At 43.1% G+C, this 17321-nt stretch overlaps 1 protein-coding gene and 1 long non-coding RNA gene across 4 annotated transcripts in view; one reads left to right on the top strand and one right to left on the bottom strand.

Annotated features, from left to right (window-relative positions):
- LOC102159120 (uncharacterized) overlaps positions 1-17321 on the bottom strand; it is a 654277-nt gene that overhangs the window by 465913 nt on the left and 171043 nt on the right. The window lies entirely within an intron of this gene.
- On the top strand, positions 399-8143 carry LOC146403577 (uncharacterized). The gene is made up of 2 exons (XR_014845493.1): positions 399-1113; positions 5235-8143. It is a non-coding gene; the product is annotated as an uncharacterized LOC146403577 (long non-coding RNA).

The raw sequence follows: 17321 nt of genomic DNA, 5'->3' as shown, positions 1-17321 counted from the left end.
ATGATGAGGGGGAAAAGAAAAAAAAACCAACAGGATTTCGAGGCAAGCCATTCTTTATCCTACCTCTGTCGCTTCTCTTCAAATTATATCTCATCTGAAAATCAGGGACAATTATAATAGTACCTCTGTCTGCAGAGCCTTTGGGATCATTAAATGAGATAATGTGTATGTGGAAGTGTTATAAACTCCAGAACTCTACAAGGATACAAATTCCCTTTTGCAAGGCCGATTTGAATCAACTCTTTCAATTCTGTCTCTCAAGCAGCCTAAGGCTGGGCCACCAGAACACAAACGTACAGTTACAAGGTTTAAAAAAAAAATCAGCCAAACAACTGGTTGTTACATGATCCCTGACAACAGTTGGACGGACTTTTCCTCCAAATTAAATGAAGTGTTTTGGCAGCCTGTGAATGCAGCCTAAAGGATAGGAAGGGAAGAGAGCTCTTTTCCTTAGGGAGAGCGTGATTTTAACACAAGTTCAACTTACACATTTTAAGATCTGTATTTTGAATGTCTCCGTTAAGTGCAAAATGAATATAATTAGTTCTGAGATATCTTGCCCTTGGCTACAGCATGCATTAAGCTATGGCATAATATCACTCACAAGCTATGCATACTCTGTGGTATATTTCAGCACTTCCTGTGCTGTAGTCTCTTAAAGCAAATACTGTATACGGTTTCAGAACCTAACAGTTGTTCTTTCAGAATGGTTAGCAGTGGGTGCCTCACATCTGGGGCCTTCAAATAGTCTAGCCAGACATGTAAATGCCTTATGGACAGGGTCAATATCTTTTCATGCACGGGTCTGTGACATGTAAACAGAACCTGGCACGATGAAGTAAAGGTGTGTAGAATCAATAACAGAAGAGGCAAATCCGTGATGAAACAGTCCAGAGATGGAATGCCCAGAAAATGATCATTTTGGAGGATTTGAGAGTCCCAGCGGACCTGGAACCTCCATTTTCCCTCCGAAGTGATCCTCACGGAATAGCGTGGTTACAGAATCGTTCCGGAGCAGTTATAAGCGGTCGTGCCCTTCCGGGCATCTCTTAGCTTGGTGACCACTGTCCCAACGGATGCAGCGCGGAATTCTACAAGGTCACTCGAGCAAGGGTGAGTGTGGGGCCCACGGTGAGCATGTGGCCCCAGAGCCTGCGTCAACAGGGAGCGGTTTCTTAATAATGCATGTTATCGAGTATGTTCATACATTGAAAACGAAAAAAAAAAAAAAAAAGTGGGGCTTCCTCTTCTGTGGTTTTCCTGAGTTCGTCTGCACCCTAAAAGCTCACTTAAGGAAAAGTGAAGAAGAGAGTATATACATGATTTCACGTTTGTGAAGCCTAACACAGGAAATAATGCTGTTGTCTGTTTCTAGAATATGCTTAGACGTTCACGGCCTGCAGACAAGATCTGCAGCTTGGTAATTATTAGATCAGGTCTCTAATGCGATGAATGTGGAAGCTACTTGAAGGTAGACGTGAGCTTACCTGTTTTCTGTCCAAAGCATATCTCGACAGAATGGGTGCTCAATAAATGTTAAATAGTTAATTAATTGCAAAAAGGCTAAGAAAAACAAAATAAAACAAAACAAAACACCGCTTAAACTTGTAACTCCTTACCCAGTTAAAGAGTAGGTTTTTTTTTTTTTTTTTAACAGAGAATAAGTTTCTGTAAATTGTACTTCTTCTTCTTTTTTGTTTTGTTTCTTTTTTTTTTTTTTTTTTTGGTCTTTTTAGGGCTGCACCTGTGGCATATGGAGGTTCCCAGGCTAGGAGTCGAATCAGAGCTGCAGCAGCTGCCAGAGTCACAGCAACATAGGATCCAAGCTGCACCTATGATCTATACCATAGCTCATGGCCACACCAGATCCTTAACCCACTGAGAGAGGCCAGGATCGAACCTGCATCCTCACGGATAGTAGTAGGATTCGTTACCACTGACCCACAACGGGAACTCCTAATGGTACTTCTTTACTGAGTAAAACTCATATGCCAAGCAGGACACTTCTGGAGGGGTGTAAAAGGTATAAACAAGGTACAGCTCCTGTCTCCAAGAAACCATAGCTACATGGCCAGCTGGAAACTCAAACGAAAGAAGGCATGAGGGATAACAGCTGTACAACTACACCGTCTTCATCACTGCTGCACAGTGTAAACTACATTTTCCCATAACTGTGAAGAAGCTATTTGATACCATAGGTCCAAAATGAACGTGTTTGAGAGAATAGCCATGTAGCAACAACTGACTTCCAAGAGTTGACTTCTCAAATTATCTACACCTTAGCCGTCTCAGAGAAATGGTTCAATTTCTATTGTTTCAGTTTAATAGGTTGATAGATGACTGAACTGTTTTCCAGTTTATGGTGGTGGTTTGCAGATGTAGCCTATCAGAGTCTGACTGTATCCTCTCTGACAGTCCAAAATGATTAGAGTACATACCTAAATGCATAGATACGTATAATTTACATACATATGTGTACACATATATCCCAAACTCACACCATGTTTGTTCCTTCATTGTTACACTGAGCACAGATCTACTGGTGAAGCTTTGCCCTCAGAATACAATAGCCAGCTGTCTTTAGAAGAGTGTTACTGAGTCTTTGCCATGCAGATAAGAAAAGAAATATTTGAAAGTGTAATGATCCTGCAAGAGCTCAGATAGTCATTACACATCGTGATGATTACATCTGAGAATCCGTTCCTGCTGCATTCTATTCTTTCTTAAGAAATAGTCTTATCTTTAAGAATGTGTGGCAGCAAAATGACTAGTTTTTAACAGACGGTATTAAAAACTGTTGGGAGTACAAGGCAGAAACGCAAGGGTAAAATTGCAAACTGAGAAGAGGAATCAAATCAGGGCAGAATAGTGTAAGATTTGAGACTAAATTATGCACAGGACCTACTGGTAATCATTGTGAGAAGGGGAGGAAAGGTGGATTTAAATTGACAATAAAAAGTACCTGACAGAGACCGAATAGTGCAGCACTGAACAGCATGGACTCAGCCCTCCAGAGCTGAGCTCGAATCCTGAATCTGCCTCCCGTTCATAAATTGTGTGACTCTGAATCAGAACTTAAGCTCTCTCAAGCTCCGCTCTCCACTTTGCAAATAGTATGTACTTAGTGAAAATGATGGTTCATGATAATAGTAACATTTATTGAGCACTTACTATGTGTCAGGCACTGTAGTTAAGAATATTACATGAATAAGTTAACTCTCACATTAATCCAATGAGCCGAGAGCTTTTATCATTACTCCTGTTTAACATATGAGAAAACTGAGACTAGGCTAGATTAAGTGACTTTCCCAAGAGGATAAAGCTGAGATCTGAGCCTGGCAGAATCGTTCTGAAGCCTGTGGTTTAAGAATTATTCAGAGTTCCCGTCATGGTGCAGCGGAAACGAATCCGACTAGGAACCACGAGGTTGTGGGTTCGATCCCTGGCCTTGCTCAGAGGGTTAAGGATCCGGTGTTGCCGTGAGCTGTGGGGTAGGTTGCAGATGCGGCTCAGATCTGGCGTTGCTGTGGCTCTGGTGGAGGCTGGCGGCTACAGCTCTGCTTGGATCCCTAGCCTGGGAACCTCCATATGCTGCAGGAGCAGCCCTAAAAAGACAAAAGACAAAAAAAAAACCAAAAACAAAAAACAAACAAAAAATAACAATTATGCTATCACATTGCCGTACAAAGTGCTTATCATAGGTTGGTACAGAGTAAAACCTCAATGTATAATATAAAGAGTCAGTCAAAAGAGATCCATTCAAAATTAACTGAAAAAGAAAACCAAATCACTTTCCAGGAGGGAACTATCTCGGCCCTGTATTCCAAATATGTTGTGTGATGTTATGTATGGAGATGTGAGATGACACTGAAATAGCTGATGGAGCCAGATTCAGAATCCAGTGATGAGCTTCCTCCCATCCCACAGGAGCCTAGATTGTTCATCACAGTCTCAGGCTCAATTAGCTGATACATCCTGTCCAAAGCACACGCACCCCCACTTCCTTTCTTCCACTTCACGTATTTCCTTTCCTTCCATATCTATTTCCAAGTTAGTGATCTGGGTCTAATAAAGTTAGTAGAGGCATGGGATTCAATCTTTATCTTTGTAGCTAATGGAGACCTGCTCCGATCTCATCAGCAGGCTATGAATTTCAACACCTAGTTAGAACTGACCTTGAAACTAATTCAAAGGGTAGATGCTGTGAGTGCCTCTGACACCATGAAAATGCCCATCTCTTACTTCTTGGAAATATTCCTATTTCATGAACCAAGGAATGAAGCTCGCCTGCCTCCTTGTCCTCCTCGTCTCCTCCCCTTGCACAAGCATCAGTGTGGCATGCTCCAAACAATAGTCCTTGTTGGCTGCCAGGGCCCACAGGAAACCTGTCACTCCAAACAACTGTCACATTCTAATGTGCTCAGTCACAGGGAAGAATTTGAGTTTCTCTCTTCTCTCCCACTGGTGATGAGGTTGAGGTCATGGGACTGAAAGGGTCCTGTCTTGTCGCCCAACAAGAGGGGTCTGTGCAGCTGCTGTGCCCACAGGAGACAGAGGCATGTGGCAGCTGAGGCTCTTTGGAAGGCTCTTTCCACCCACTTCCTGTGTCTGGCTTTGATTTCTTAGAGGGCAGATGCATTTATGCCAGAGTCCCTCCCAGATTCAGCTGGAAACACCACCTACAATCCAAAGTCTAAAACAACCCTTTCCTTTTCTGAAGCTCCTTCAGTCTGTCTCAGATCCCCTTTTCTGTCATCTGCTACCTCTCTCCTTCCACCAGAGCAGCATGTGGCTGAAGACTGTTGAGCGATATACATATATAATCACTGATCTTAATTATAAACAGTCTCAGCTGAGAGAAATGGTTTTGCTAGAAAAGTCAAGCCCAGGAAGCAAGATGGATGTAGGTAGTAAGATGGAACCCAAACTAATTTCCCAATAAAGAACAGAAAAAAAAAACAACAAGACAAAACAACACATAACCAAGATTCAATTCACCCTCCAAGGCGTAGTAGCTCTCTGTGAACTGACCTCGTCTATGGTTCCAGTTCATTCTTCCTTTCCTTTGAAGTCTGTCTGCAAATTTTATGCTTTCAGCAACAGTGTTGATTTTACCTCCAATATCCAGAGTCGTTTCATGCTTCTGAGCCCTTTTGCATGAAATGTCTTCTCACTGTCTTACTGGAAATACCGTCTTTGGTATTTATTATTTATTTATTTATTTTCTTTTTAAGGCTACACCTGCAGCACACGTACATTTTCTGGCTAAGGGTCAAATCAGAGCTGCAGCTACCTGCCTATGTCACAGCCATAAAAACACCGGATCTGAGCCACATCTGAAACCTACACGGCCGCTTGCTGCAACGCCGTATCCCTGACCGGCTGAGTGAGGCCAGGCATCAGAACCTGCATCTTCATGGATACTAGCTGGGTTCTTCACCTGCTGAGCCACAACAGCAACTCATTTATTTTTAAAAACCTGTCAAGGACATTGTTTCATTTACCTCCAGTGATTCTGATTTAATTGGTTTGGGTTGTAGCCTGAGCCTTGGGAGTTTGCAGTGCTCCCCAGGTGATACTAATTCATGCCAGAGTTTGAGAACCTCTGCTCTAGGCCAGTGGTTTTCAAACCTGGGCAAGGATCAGAATCTACAGGAGGGTTTGTTAGAGCACAGATGTAGGATTCACCCTGTGGGTTTAGAATTCAGGACTCCTGGGCCTGAGAATTTGCGTTTCTATTATGTTTCCAGATGATGCTGATGCTGCTGGGTCTGGGGCTATGTTTTGAGAATCAGTGCTCTGTTCAAACTCTCTAACTTGCCCAGGTTCCCACACGTCACTTACATCAGTTGCATCTAACTGCAGTTGACCTAGTATATTTTTATCAATGTATCCACATGTCTATTTCTGTCATTAGAAGGTAAAAACAACAGCTTTTTTGCCCCCCCCCTTTTTTGGCTTTTTGCCTTTTCTAGGGCCGCTCCCGTGGCATATGGAGGTTCCCAGGCTAGGGGTCCAATCGGAGCTGTAGCCGCCGGCCTACGCCAGAGCCACAGCAACACCAGATCTGAGCCGTGTCTGCAAACTACACCACAGCTCATGACAACGCCGGATGCTTAACCCACTGAGAAAGTCCAGGGATCAAACCCACAACCTCATGGTTCTTAGTTGGATTCGTTAACCACTGAGCCACGACAGGAACAACAACTTTTTTATTAAAAAAAAAAAAAAATTCTCTGCCCAGAACTGCACCTGGTATATAGTAGCTGCTCAATCAATGGATACTGAATGAGTAAATATTCAACCTTTTGTTATCTCAGAGATGTAAAATCATGTGCTAAATTTATGCCAATCATTTTTGGGTACTGACTCTAACGAATACTCGTGCATCTGAATTTAGATCTAGAAGGCAGTTTGCTTAGCTTCTATGAATTACATCTGGGATTTTGGTGATAGGATTGGGTTGGCAAGGTACTGCTCAAACACTGGGATAAAAAGCCTTATGCCAAAGCAGATTCTATTACCTTACATTAACAACACCTCTTTTAAAACTGACATTTAATAAGCATCTCTATCAGTAAAGGCTTTTTAAGAGCACTCCATAAAATGTTGCGAAAAATGAGAACATTTAAAACACAGCCAAACAATGAGCCCCATTCACACAGCGTCTTCACAATATACCTCCCATATCATGGATCTCATACAGGATCACTCTTTCTTCTCCAGTGACATTGGCACGAGCTGGTCATATTGATTGTCTGATTAAAAATATAGACTGTGGCAGTGAGGACTTATGAGAGGGACCCATGCGTCCCTGTGGCTGATGCATAGATCTCTGACTTAATACACACTCAGCTACAAAGCAATGGAACCAGATAGTAAAATTTTTATTCCCAAGGAGATTAGACTCTGATGCAGAACAATGATTTTCATTGTTTCACAGAACCTCATAAAGTAAGTCCAAAGAGATGTTTATAAAAAGGGTTTCCTAATCCTTGCTAATTTCTTAAATACCTACTTTCAGGAAGAATAAATTTGTTCTCTATTCATGGCTCTGTAGAATATAAACATTAGAAAGTGTGTTGGCATAGCCCTTTCTGAACTCCAGTCTCCAAGCTGGTGACAGGGTATTTCTCATTTGCATGTGTGGATAAATCCATGTGTGCACCGTGTGGGTGTTAGCCTTGCTTGTTGCACATTTCAATCCACATTTGCCTTCCACTTTGATGACCGCCTGATTGTTCTGGGAAGGCAATGCTGTCCTTGGTGGTGCAGAAGGTAATGCCATTTGACGTCTGAATCGTATCCAGGCACCATTTTTCCACGAGTCAGTGAGGGACACAAGATGAGAAATCTGTCCTTCTGAGTTTCTGGTTAATCTCTCTTAATTAGAGCCTGGGTCCCTGATCACCTCTTAATCATTATCTGCGGAGTAGGTCCTTCGGTTCTGAGAATGTCGCAATACCTGGATATTGGATTTCTGAATTGAGTGTATTATGACTGAATTCCACTTCAACATTAGCAAGTGGCCGATGGATGGAACATAATCAAATCAGGAATCAAAGATTCTGTAGGTTGTGCTTGCTTTAAAACAAAACAAAAAAAACTTTAAAAAAGGACACAGTTGCCTAAAATTTATGGGCAATGCGTTTTGAGTTCACAGGGACCACATTTAGGATGTAAAGTCCATTGTGTGAGCAGGCAAAAACAGATTGAGAGATTGCTTTCTGTTGTTATCCGTTCTGTCTTTGGTTATTGGATTGGTTGGTTGGTTGGTTGGTTGATTGGTTGGTTTTCAAAAAACCTTCATTTTTCCTGTTTCTTTCTCATCAACCGTGGGGGAGAGGACTATATACACCAGCAGGCCTGCTCCCAGCCTTGCTCCCACTTCAAGTAGTACCACCTACCTTATGTCTAGATATTTAAAAGTTCTAACTCAAGCATACAGACTGCTTAATAAAACAGTCTATCCCCTACTTTAACAAGTATATTTTCCTAATGACAAATTCTGTAAAGCTATGTTTTTATACAATTGAAAACCTATGAAATATCAAGGATGACTGAATTTAATTAACATTGTACACGTCAGTTGTTGGTCTGCCAAAGTTTGGGTGAGTAAGTAAAAGCATACTTCATTCAAAAAGTATTATGTGTTTATTTCATAAAGCTCATTTTTTTGCCTTCCTTTCAGCAACATTACTAATTATTATTATTCTTATAAAGATTTTCATAGTTTCATTCTATTGATAATAATGATCTGAGTATTAAAAATGAAAATGTAATTATGTTCAAAGCATACCTAATTTGATCAAAAATATAAGATAAAGCAAACCGAAAATATAAAAAGGGATTTTTTCCTGCACTTTCAAAGTTATTTTTCTTCTCACTCAAATTATTTATCAAAATTAAAAGAGAAATGCAAGTTATAATTAATACCATAATATAAAAAATTATTAAATAAAGCTCAAATATTTTTTCTTTTATAAAAAAGAAATAACATTATTAAATGCTTGTATAAACAAACATACTTCTACACTTAGCTGCCAATATAAAAACCCAGTATCTGCTTCATGCATGCTTCAAAGAGAAAGAATTTGACAATTTAAACAATTTTTTTTTTTTTAATCTAAACCCTCCCACCAGTCAAATATGCTCCCCTGTCTTTCTAAACAGGTTGTGACTTCCGCATCAGCAATAGCGCCATCCGTAAACTTTCATGGCATGGGGATGCAACTGTCTTTCCTTCTGAGGATGTAAGTCAACGTATTTGCAGAAGTATTTCCCCAGGGCTCCAGCGGTGTTAGCCGTGGGAATGGTGTCTTGGGGGTTCAGTCATGCTATGATGGCTCTGAGCCAAGTCACAGAGGCCCCTGTGTGTTGTCTCATCACTGTAGTTTTGATATGCAGGACACTCTAAAGCCCATAATTCACGGGCACTTCTACTCTAATATCCCTGTGCTCGGTTGAGGCCTTTAGAGATTCTCACCAAGCTTACTGCAATACTGCTTATAGCTTACCTTTCTTCTAGATTCAAATTTTTCCTTTTGGCTTATAAACCCACTAACATAGATGAGCTAAGAATCCTGATTTATTATTCTTTCTTTACCTCAAACCTAAATTCTGAGGTCACTTGTGAAGAGATGAAATAAAGCAAATAGATAAATACGTGCTCCGATGTGGTGTGGCTAATGAATCACTCATTTCTTCACCCCACATTCATCAAATGAACCTGGAACCACCTAATGTGACAGAACACAGTAGTGGCTTGATTCCAGTACTGATAGGTAAGCAGTATTCAAGACAGAAATATTGTTTGATGATTAGTACATAGCTGGCTCAGCAGCAAAGCATAAAAATAATAGCCAATATTAATTGAGCATTCATTATTTTCCAAGTATTTAGCTAAGAGCTTTGGATGTACTTTTTTTATGTGATCCTCTAGGTAATACACGAAGCTAGGTAATATATGAAGCTTTCCTTAAAGATGGAAGGACTGAGGGAGTTCCCTAGTGGCCTAGTGGTTAGAATTCAGCACTTTCACCATTGTGACCAGGGTTCAAACCCTGGTCTGGGAACTGAGATCCCACATCAAGCTTATGCACATCACGGCCAGGAAAAAAAAAAAAAAGGGAAAGAAAGAAAGAAAAAGAAAAAGAAAAGAAAAAGATGGAGGGACTGAGGCTTCAGAGTTGTTAAGGGGCTTGCCTAAGGTCTCACCATAGAGAAGTAGTGGCAATGGATTTAAACTCAGGCTGTGCAACTGCAAGGCCTGTACACTTGAACACTATGCCATTCTGCTTGCCCGTGTCTTACTGGCATTGAGCAGAGGGATGGGAGGGTCTGGGACTAGCTAAGGCCAAGAGAGGGAAAATTGAATCAACAGCCAAACTGTGCCCCAAGGAAAGCAACCATCGGTCCAGAATAACAAGTCTGAAGGACACAATGGCCTTATGTTTGTTTGGGCTGGGGTGACTTCCAAGGAGACACGGAAGTAGACTCAAGCAGAAGTCAAGTTATCATGGAAGGGAGCTGGCAGGTGGACACTACAACTCGGTGTAGAATCTGGGGTGATACTCTCACTGGACCCACTGGGTTGGAAGGACAAAAGTCCAGTCTCATGGAAGACAGAAATAATACTGGACACATGCTATACGCTAGGGCCTGCACATCCCTCTGGTCATTTAACTATTGTAACAGAAGGTCCTATTGTGGGCTTAGTGGGTTAAGAACCCAACACGGTCTCCACAAGGATGCAGGTTCAATCCTAAGCCTTGCTCAGTGGGTTAAGGATCTGGCATTACCACAAACTGTGGTGTAGGCCTGCAGCTGCTGTTTTGACTTGACTCCTAGCCTGGGAACTTCCAAATGCTGCAAGTATAGCCATAAAATGAAAAATATATATATATTGTAACAGATAATAATGCAAGTATTATTCTTCCCATTTCCCAAATGAGAAAAGAAATCATATAATGTGTCTAAGACTAAACAGCTAATGAGAGATGGAAGAGGGAAGAAGACTCTAGATTAGCTTGGCTCAAGATTTTTGGCTCTTTCTATTAGATACATCACTAGGTAGTTGCCTTTCACTACCCTGGACCCAACTAAAGGACTAAGTAGGAAAACAGAAGACCAAGTCCCATCCTCATACTTGTCCCCTTTCTCATGATGACTGATGCCTGTAAAATACCCTGCAGGTTATGGGGAAAGGTCTTGACTCAGGGCACATGTGGATGGTAGGAAGGGCAACCAGGACTAATGAATTCTGGAGTCCACCCATGGGTGGGGCTCACAGCTCTGTACTTTCAAACTAGTCAAGACTGACTCACAAATTGGGCTGCGACTAAGTCCCAGGACAGGAACCTCAATGTTGGGGCACCTTAGGGACACATGTACTGAATTCTGTCTTGTTGACAGGGACCGTCCTGGAACCCTTAGCCCCCGTGTGCTTCCAAGAGTGAGGTCACTGTGGTTTTCTTCTTCCAACCTGGACATCCCTTGAAGCTATACCCCAGGATACCTGGTCATGAGTAGACCTTGCAGAAGGATTTGGGACTCAAGGGCCTGGAAGAAAAGGCTACCATATAACCAAAACTGCAGGGGTGTAATAGGAATCCATCTACCATAAATAAAAGCTTGCAAGTAAACACAAACAGTTGGGGATTAGGATGGATTTTTAATTAGGGAATTAGCAGCAGCAGTGACGAAAAGGGTGCTTAGGGAGCACTGCAAGCGCATTGCTTTGGATATACAAATTGGAAAACGTTCAAGAACTGGAACCTATAAGCAATCAAGCGACGCCCCGTCCTCAAGCTGCTGTCACAAGATGTGAATAAATTTTTCCCAATATGCTTGAGATAACCAAATATTAGCCACGATATTGGCTGAGTTGCTGGTATGTGCTGGGCACCACGTAAGTGTTTCAGATGTGCAGGTGGCCTTCCACCAGCCCCAGGAGTACTCACACCCTTACGTGCTCCCCTCCCAAACTGTCCTGGGGTTGATCTGTGTGACCCGGGGAACACGGCAGAGGGGATAGTCTGACACCTATGAGATTAGCTATAAAAGACAGGGGCCTTCCATCACGAGTGTTCACTTACCTGGTCGCGCTCACGGGAGCGGCCTGATGGAAGGGCCCAGGGGGTGAAGAGATGAAGCCTCCTGCCAAAGGCTGAGTCAGCAATCTTAGAAGTAAATCCGTCAACTCCTAGCAAGTTCTTTTGAGATTTCTGTCCTGCCTGGTAGCTTGATTTATATTATTATTATTATTTTGCTTTTTAAGGCTGTACCTATAGCATATGGAAGTTCCCAGGCTAGAGGTCCAATCAGAGCTATAGCTGCTGACCTACACCACAGCTCACAGCAACACTGGATTCATAACCCGTTGAGCAAGGCTAGGAATCGAACCCGCATTCTCATGGATACTAGTTGGGCTCATCACCGCTGAGCCTAAACTGGAATTTCCTAGCCTATTTCTAAACTTTGTGTAAGTAGAGTCATATGATATGTACTTTTTTTTTTTTTTTTTTTTGTCTTTTGTCTTTTTAGGACTGCACCCACTGCATATGGAGGTTCCCAGGCTAGGGGTCTAATTGGAATTGTAGCTGCCAACCTGCACCACAGCCATAGCAACACAGAACCTGAGCCGCATCTGCGACTTACACCACAGCCACAGCAATGCCAGATCCTTAACCCACTGAGCCATTGAGGCCAGGGATCAAACCCGCAACCCCATGGTTCCTAGTCGGATTCTTTTCTGCTGCGCCATGACGGGAACTCCGATATGTGCTTTTTTGCGTCTGGCTTACTACAGTGTTTTTGAGATTCACCCATACTGTTGCATGGATCAGCAGTTCACCCTTTTTTATTTTACTCTTCAGTAGGATCCCGTTTTATAAACATATCACCATTAGTTGATCCTAATGTCCACACACCTGTTGATGGACATTTGCGTTCTTCCTCATTTTTTAGCTGTTATGAGGCTGCTGTCCTTGTACTTAGCTTTCTGTGGACTTAAGTTCTCCATTCACCCAGGTAAAGGCCTAAGAATGGAAATGCTTATTAATAATATAGATGTACATTAACTTGATAAGAAACTGACAGTTCTCCAAAGATTTTGTTTCATTTATACCCCCAACCAGCAACGTGCAAAAGTTCCATTTACTTCACATCCTTTCCACTATTTGGAAATTTTTTTTTTTTAGGGCCGCACCCGCACCATATGAAGGTTCCCAGACTAGGGGTTGAATCAGAGCGGTAGCCACTGGCCTACCCCACAGGCACAGCAACGACAGACCCCAGCCACATCTGGGACCTACACCAGAGCTCGCGGCAACGCCAGATCCTTAACCCACGGAGCGAGGCCAGGGATCGAACCTGTGTCCTCACGGATGCTAGTCAGATTCGTTTCCACTGAGCCACGATGGGAATTCCTTTAATTTTTTTTTTTTTTGGCTTGGTATTGTTAATATTTTTTATTTTAGCAACTTACTGGGAATAAAATTGAATCTCTTTGTGGACGGAACTGGTATTTTCCTGATGAGTGATGATGTTGAGAATTATCACTAGATAATCTATCACCATTCATACATCTCCTTCTGTGAAGTGTCTCTTCTTCACCATTGCCACCTGGAACCTCCATCGACTTAGATATTGTCCTAACATCACAGCATCAAAACAGACCGGAATCAGCTGCTCCCCGAGCCTTAGTTGGTCTTTCTCTGTAGAGCCACCCCCTCCCCCAGTTCGGGCTTGCTCTCTCCCCCTCACCAGCCCTCATCTCTACCCTCTTTCTAATTTCAAGCTTAACAAATCTTGCCTTGAAAACTGCTCTCCCAATAATAACCTACTAAATATCTTTCCTAGTCCCAGAGCTGGGAGCTAAATGTGGAGCATCAGAAAGAACAGTGGGATGCTGGTCACTAGTTAACAATCTGCTCTCTGGAAAAAATACATGCATCACACTCAGATGTGCCTGCTGGTTTTCTGTGTTGTAAATACTCTCATGATGGGCAACCACAAGCTCCCAGCGGGACCTCACTCGAGGTGCATCTGGGATGAGACACACCCTCAGCAGCCCACCATCAGAGACCCCGTCTCCAGCAGGACAGTGGCCTTTCACAAGCCCAGAGGAGCCGGCTCCAGCTCCACTGGGTAAGAGCTCACAGTTAATTTGGGGAGATGACTGACAAATTGGAGAACAGCTCAAAACAATGTAAGTCCCCTTGTGTACTGCAAAATCATAGCTACTTTAGACGTGAAGAAAATGATACAGGCTAAAAGCAGTGGTTCCCATCTTGACGGCACGTTGGAATAAACTGGGAAGCTTTAAAAAATTCTAATGCCTGGGGGAGACTCCCTAAAGATTTGGATATGGTCAAAGGTGAGGCCTGAACATTATTTTTTGTTCGTTTGTTTTGAAGCTTAGCAGCAGATTTGAACGAAATGGTTCTAAAAGGCGGCCAAGGTTAAGAACCATCCGCTTAAAGGAAGATGAAGGTTGTGATAAATTCGGATGACTGGGGTAGCATGGCAAGGTAGCCAAGGAAAAAGAATGGCATGAACAAATGAGCAGTGGACTCTCCAGGGAGAGTGTGGACACTGGCTGATGGCAAGGAAAGAGGAAGTTCTTCCAGGAGAACGTGGCTCCGGCTCCAAGGAATCTAGGTTCCCAAAGGAAAAGGGGCTCGAGGTCCCAGCAGAGGGCCCCTCATCCCCGTGAGGGCTGATGTGGCCCTACCCCATCAGCAGCCTTGAAATGTGGGGCCCTGGAGCAGAGGAGCCCCCTCAGACCTTAGCAAGCCAAGTGGGCGTTCCAAGTCCTGGCCTGTCAGACTCAAGCAGATGTCATTTTGAAGAAAAGTCAATCTGGTGTGTCCTGGTGGGTCACCCCTCCTCAAATTTGCATGTCCATGTGAATCCCAGGGGATCTTAGCACAAATCTGCTTCTGATTTAGGGGTTTGAGGTGGGGCCTGAGAGCCTGCATTTCCAACTAGCTTCCAGGTGATGCTGATGCTGCTGGTCCTTGGACCACCCATTGGGGGGCAAAGCTAGAGATAAAGAGGTGGCATTTATCCTAGGATCGATATACAAGTAAAATGCCTCAGTTAACTTGTTTTGGGCACCCATGTTGGGCTGGGATTTGTCCCTTTCTCTGTACCTGGTCACCTTTCAACACAAGCTTTCTCCTGATGTCTGACGCCAGGGTAATTCCTGCTAAGCTGTTTTGTGATTGACCTAAATTGATCTTAGCCCTGCTGGGAATTCTGACCTCCTTTCTTATGTCCAGGAGACCCGCAGTCACCACTTACTGAACTCTCTCTAACAAGCCACCCACTTTTTACCATTTCTTATCCTAGATTAATTAAAACGACAGATGTTATCATTTCCACTTCTCGGCTGGGGAGGGCGACGCTCAATGAGTGATTAAAAAGTTAGCCAAGACCGCAAAGCTGGTGGCAGGGCAGGAAACCCTCCAGGTTTGTCTCCCAGGCTCCCCTCTTTCCACTCCAGTTCACCTGGCTGCTGATCACCCAGTCCCAGCACGACAGACCATGGGTCTGTTGACCCAACTCCCAAACTCAGCCCCAAACTGGACCTCCACTCTGGGGACCTCAAATTTCAAATGTGTGCTTGCCAGTCAGAGAGGACGAATGAGGGTGGTTTGAAAGACATGCGGTAAAGCGATGCATTCATTTACTGAGCTGAAAAGAATGTGGACAGTCTTTTCCAAACCGCCCTTTGTGGAATTTGAATTCCACAACAGTTACTGGGCGTGTATCATGGGTAAGGCAGTGCTAAGTATCAGGTGATAAGAAGAAGAAAAGAACAACAGGAAACAGATACAAGTGAAAGTCTTATTGGACTACAAACATACTGGGAGTGTGAGAGATGCGCCAAATGGAAGAGGGATTAATTTTACTGGGAGAACAGAGGGATGTTGTTGTAGATATTTACTGGCCTTAGAGGCCGACATGAGGCGTTATACAATCTCTGCCTTTTCATCAACACTGAATAATAGCTAATAACTACAGCCAGTGCGTATTGAACACTTGCTACGTGCCAAGCACTGTCAATCTCTCCATCTGCTTTACCTTATTTTATCCTCACAATGACTGTAGGAGGCAGGTCCTATTACTACCTCCACCTCACAGGTGAGAAATCTGAAGTTGGGTATGTCTAAGCAAGCTGCCTAAATACCACAGCTAGTAATTGGCAAGGCTAGAAATAAAACTCAAGTGTGTTGGATTGAAGAATCCAAGTCATTTTTTTCTTTCTTTTTTTTGTCTTTTCTAGGGCCACACCCACAGCATATGGAGGTTCCCAGGCTAGGGGTCCAATTGGAGCTGTAGCTGCCTGGCCTACACCACAGCCACAGCAACACGGGATCCGAGCCGCATCTGTGACCTACACCACAGCTCATGGCAACACCGAATCCTTAACCCACTGAGCGAGGCCAGGGATCAAACCCGCAACTTCATGGTTCCTAGTCGGATTCGTTAACCACTGAGCCACAATGGGAACTCTGAGGAATCCACGTCTTAACACTTGCATTTGAGAAAATGGCACCTAATTGGGAGCAGAGCTGAGGAAGAGTAAAGGGAACCACCAACTCAATGAGCAGGGAGTGATTATACATTAGGCCATGTGTGGGGGCCAAGACATGGCCTATCCCATTTAGAAGCACATCTAGAAGACATATCCTGGAGACCAGTGTGGATACACTGGGCAACAGTGGGCAGACCGTACATCCTGGCTTGCCCAAGGCAGTCCAGGTGTGCTTGTTGTTCTGGAATAGGATTAACATCTCCTGCTACTCTCAAGAATATCTTGGCTTCATCCATAAACTCCATGGTCACCCTAGGCAATAGTATCATGGAAGACTATAGCGAGTTGGGTCCATCAAAGGAAGAAAAAACATCTTGAGAGTGGAATAAAAATAGTATTCAGTTGTTCAGTCTTTATCTGCCTCCAGCTCTCCATTCAATTTCCATTCAGTAAATAATCCAAATTCCTTGTTTCTTCACCATTTTGTTTTGTCCTCAAAGGTTCTGGATGTTGTACATGCCCCGCCTTGGTGTCGGTACTTTGCAGACCTTTCAGTTCTAGTTCACCACAAACCAGCACAGAAAGTAGCCCAGCCACTCTCCTGGCTGCTGAGAGTCCCGATGATGTGGGCCATTGCTATTGGGAGTACTAACTAAACTTTCAAACCAACCAGCAACCACAGGCATGAAAATAAGTGTAAGACAACAGAACTTGAAATGATCAACATTTCATGGAAGTGATTGATGGCTGAATGGACAAACTAAATGTGGTATACAGGTATAATGAAATATTCTTCAACCACAAAAAGCAAGCAAGGAAATCCTGTCATTTGCAACGCCATGGATGGACTTAGAGAATATTACGCTAAGTGAAAGAAGCCAGGTAGAGGAAGACAAATACTGTATGGTATCATATGTAAAATCTAAATAAAGAAAAAGTCAAGTTCATAGACACACAGTGCCATGGTAGTTGCTAGAGGCTGGCAGGTGGGGGAAATGAGATACCGATCAAAGGGTACAAACTTCCAGTTCTAAATGAAAATGTTTTGAGTATCTAGGGTATGGCATGGTGATCACAGTTAATAATACTGTATTGTACACCTGCATTTGTTAAGAGTAGAATTTTTTTTTTTTTTAAATGGCCGCACCCATGGCATATGGAAATTTCCGGGCCAGGGGTTGAATCCAAGTTGTAGCTGCAGCTCAGGTCGTAGTTGGGGTAATGTAAGAGACTAGATCTTAAGCTTCCTCATACACAAAAAGTAACTATATGAAGG

Source organism: Sus scrofa, chromosome 5, assembly GCF_054392235.1.
Source record: "Sus scrofa isolate SSC_HxYL_T2T_F1_AM1 chromosome 5, Sscrofa_HxYL_maternal_Yorkshire_Landrace_v2.0, whole genome shotgun sequence".
Taxonomy (NCBI): domain Eukaryota; kingdom Metazoa; phylum Chordata; class Mammalia; order Artiodactyla; family Suidae; genus Sus; species Sus scrofa.
Note: the sequence above shows the minus strand (reverse complement) of the source record. Positions and strands in the feature narration are given on the sequence as shown.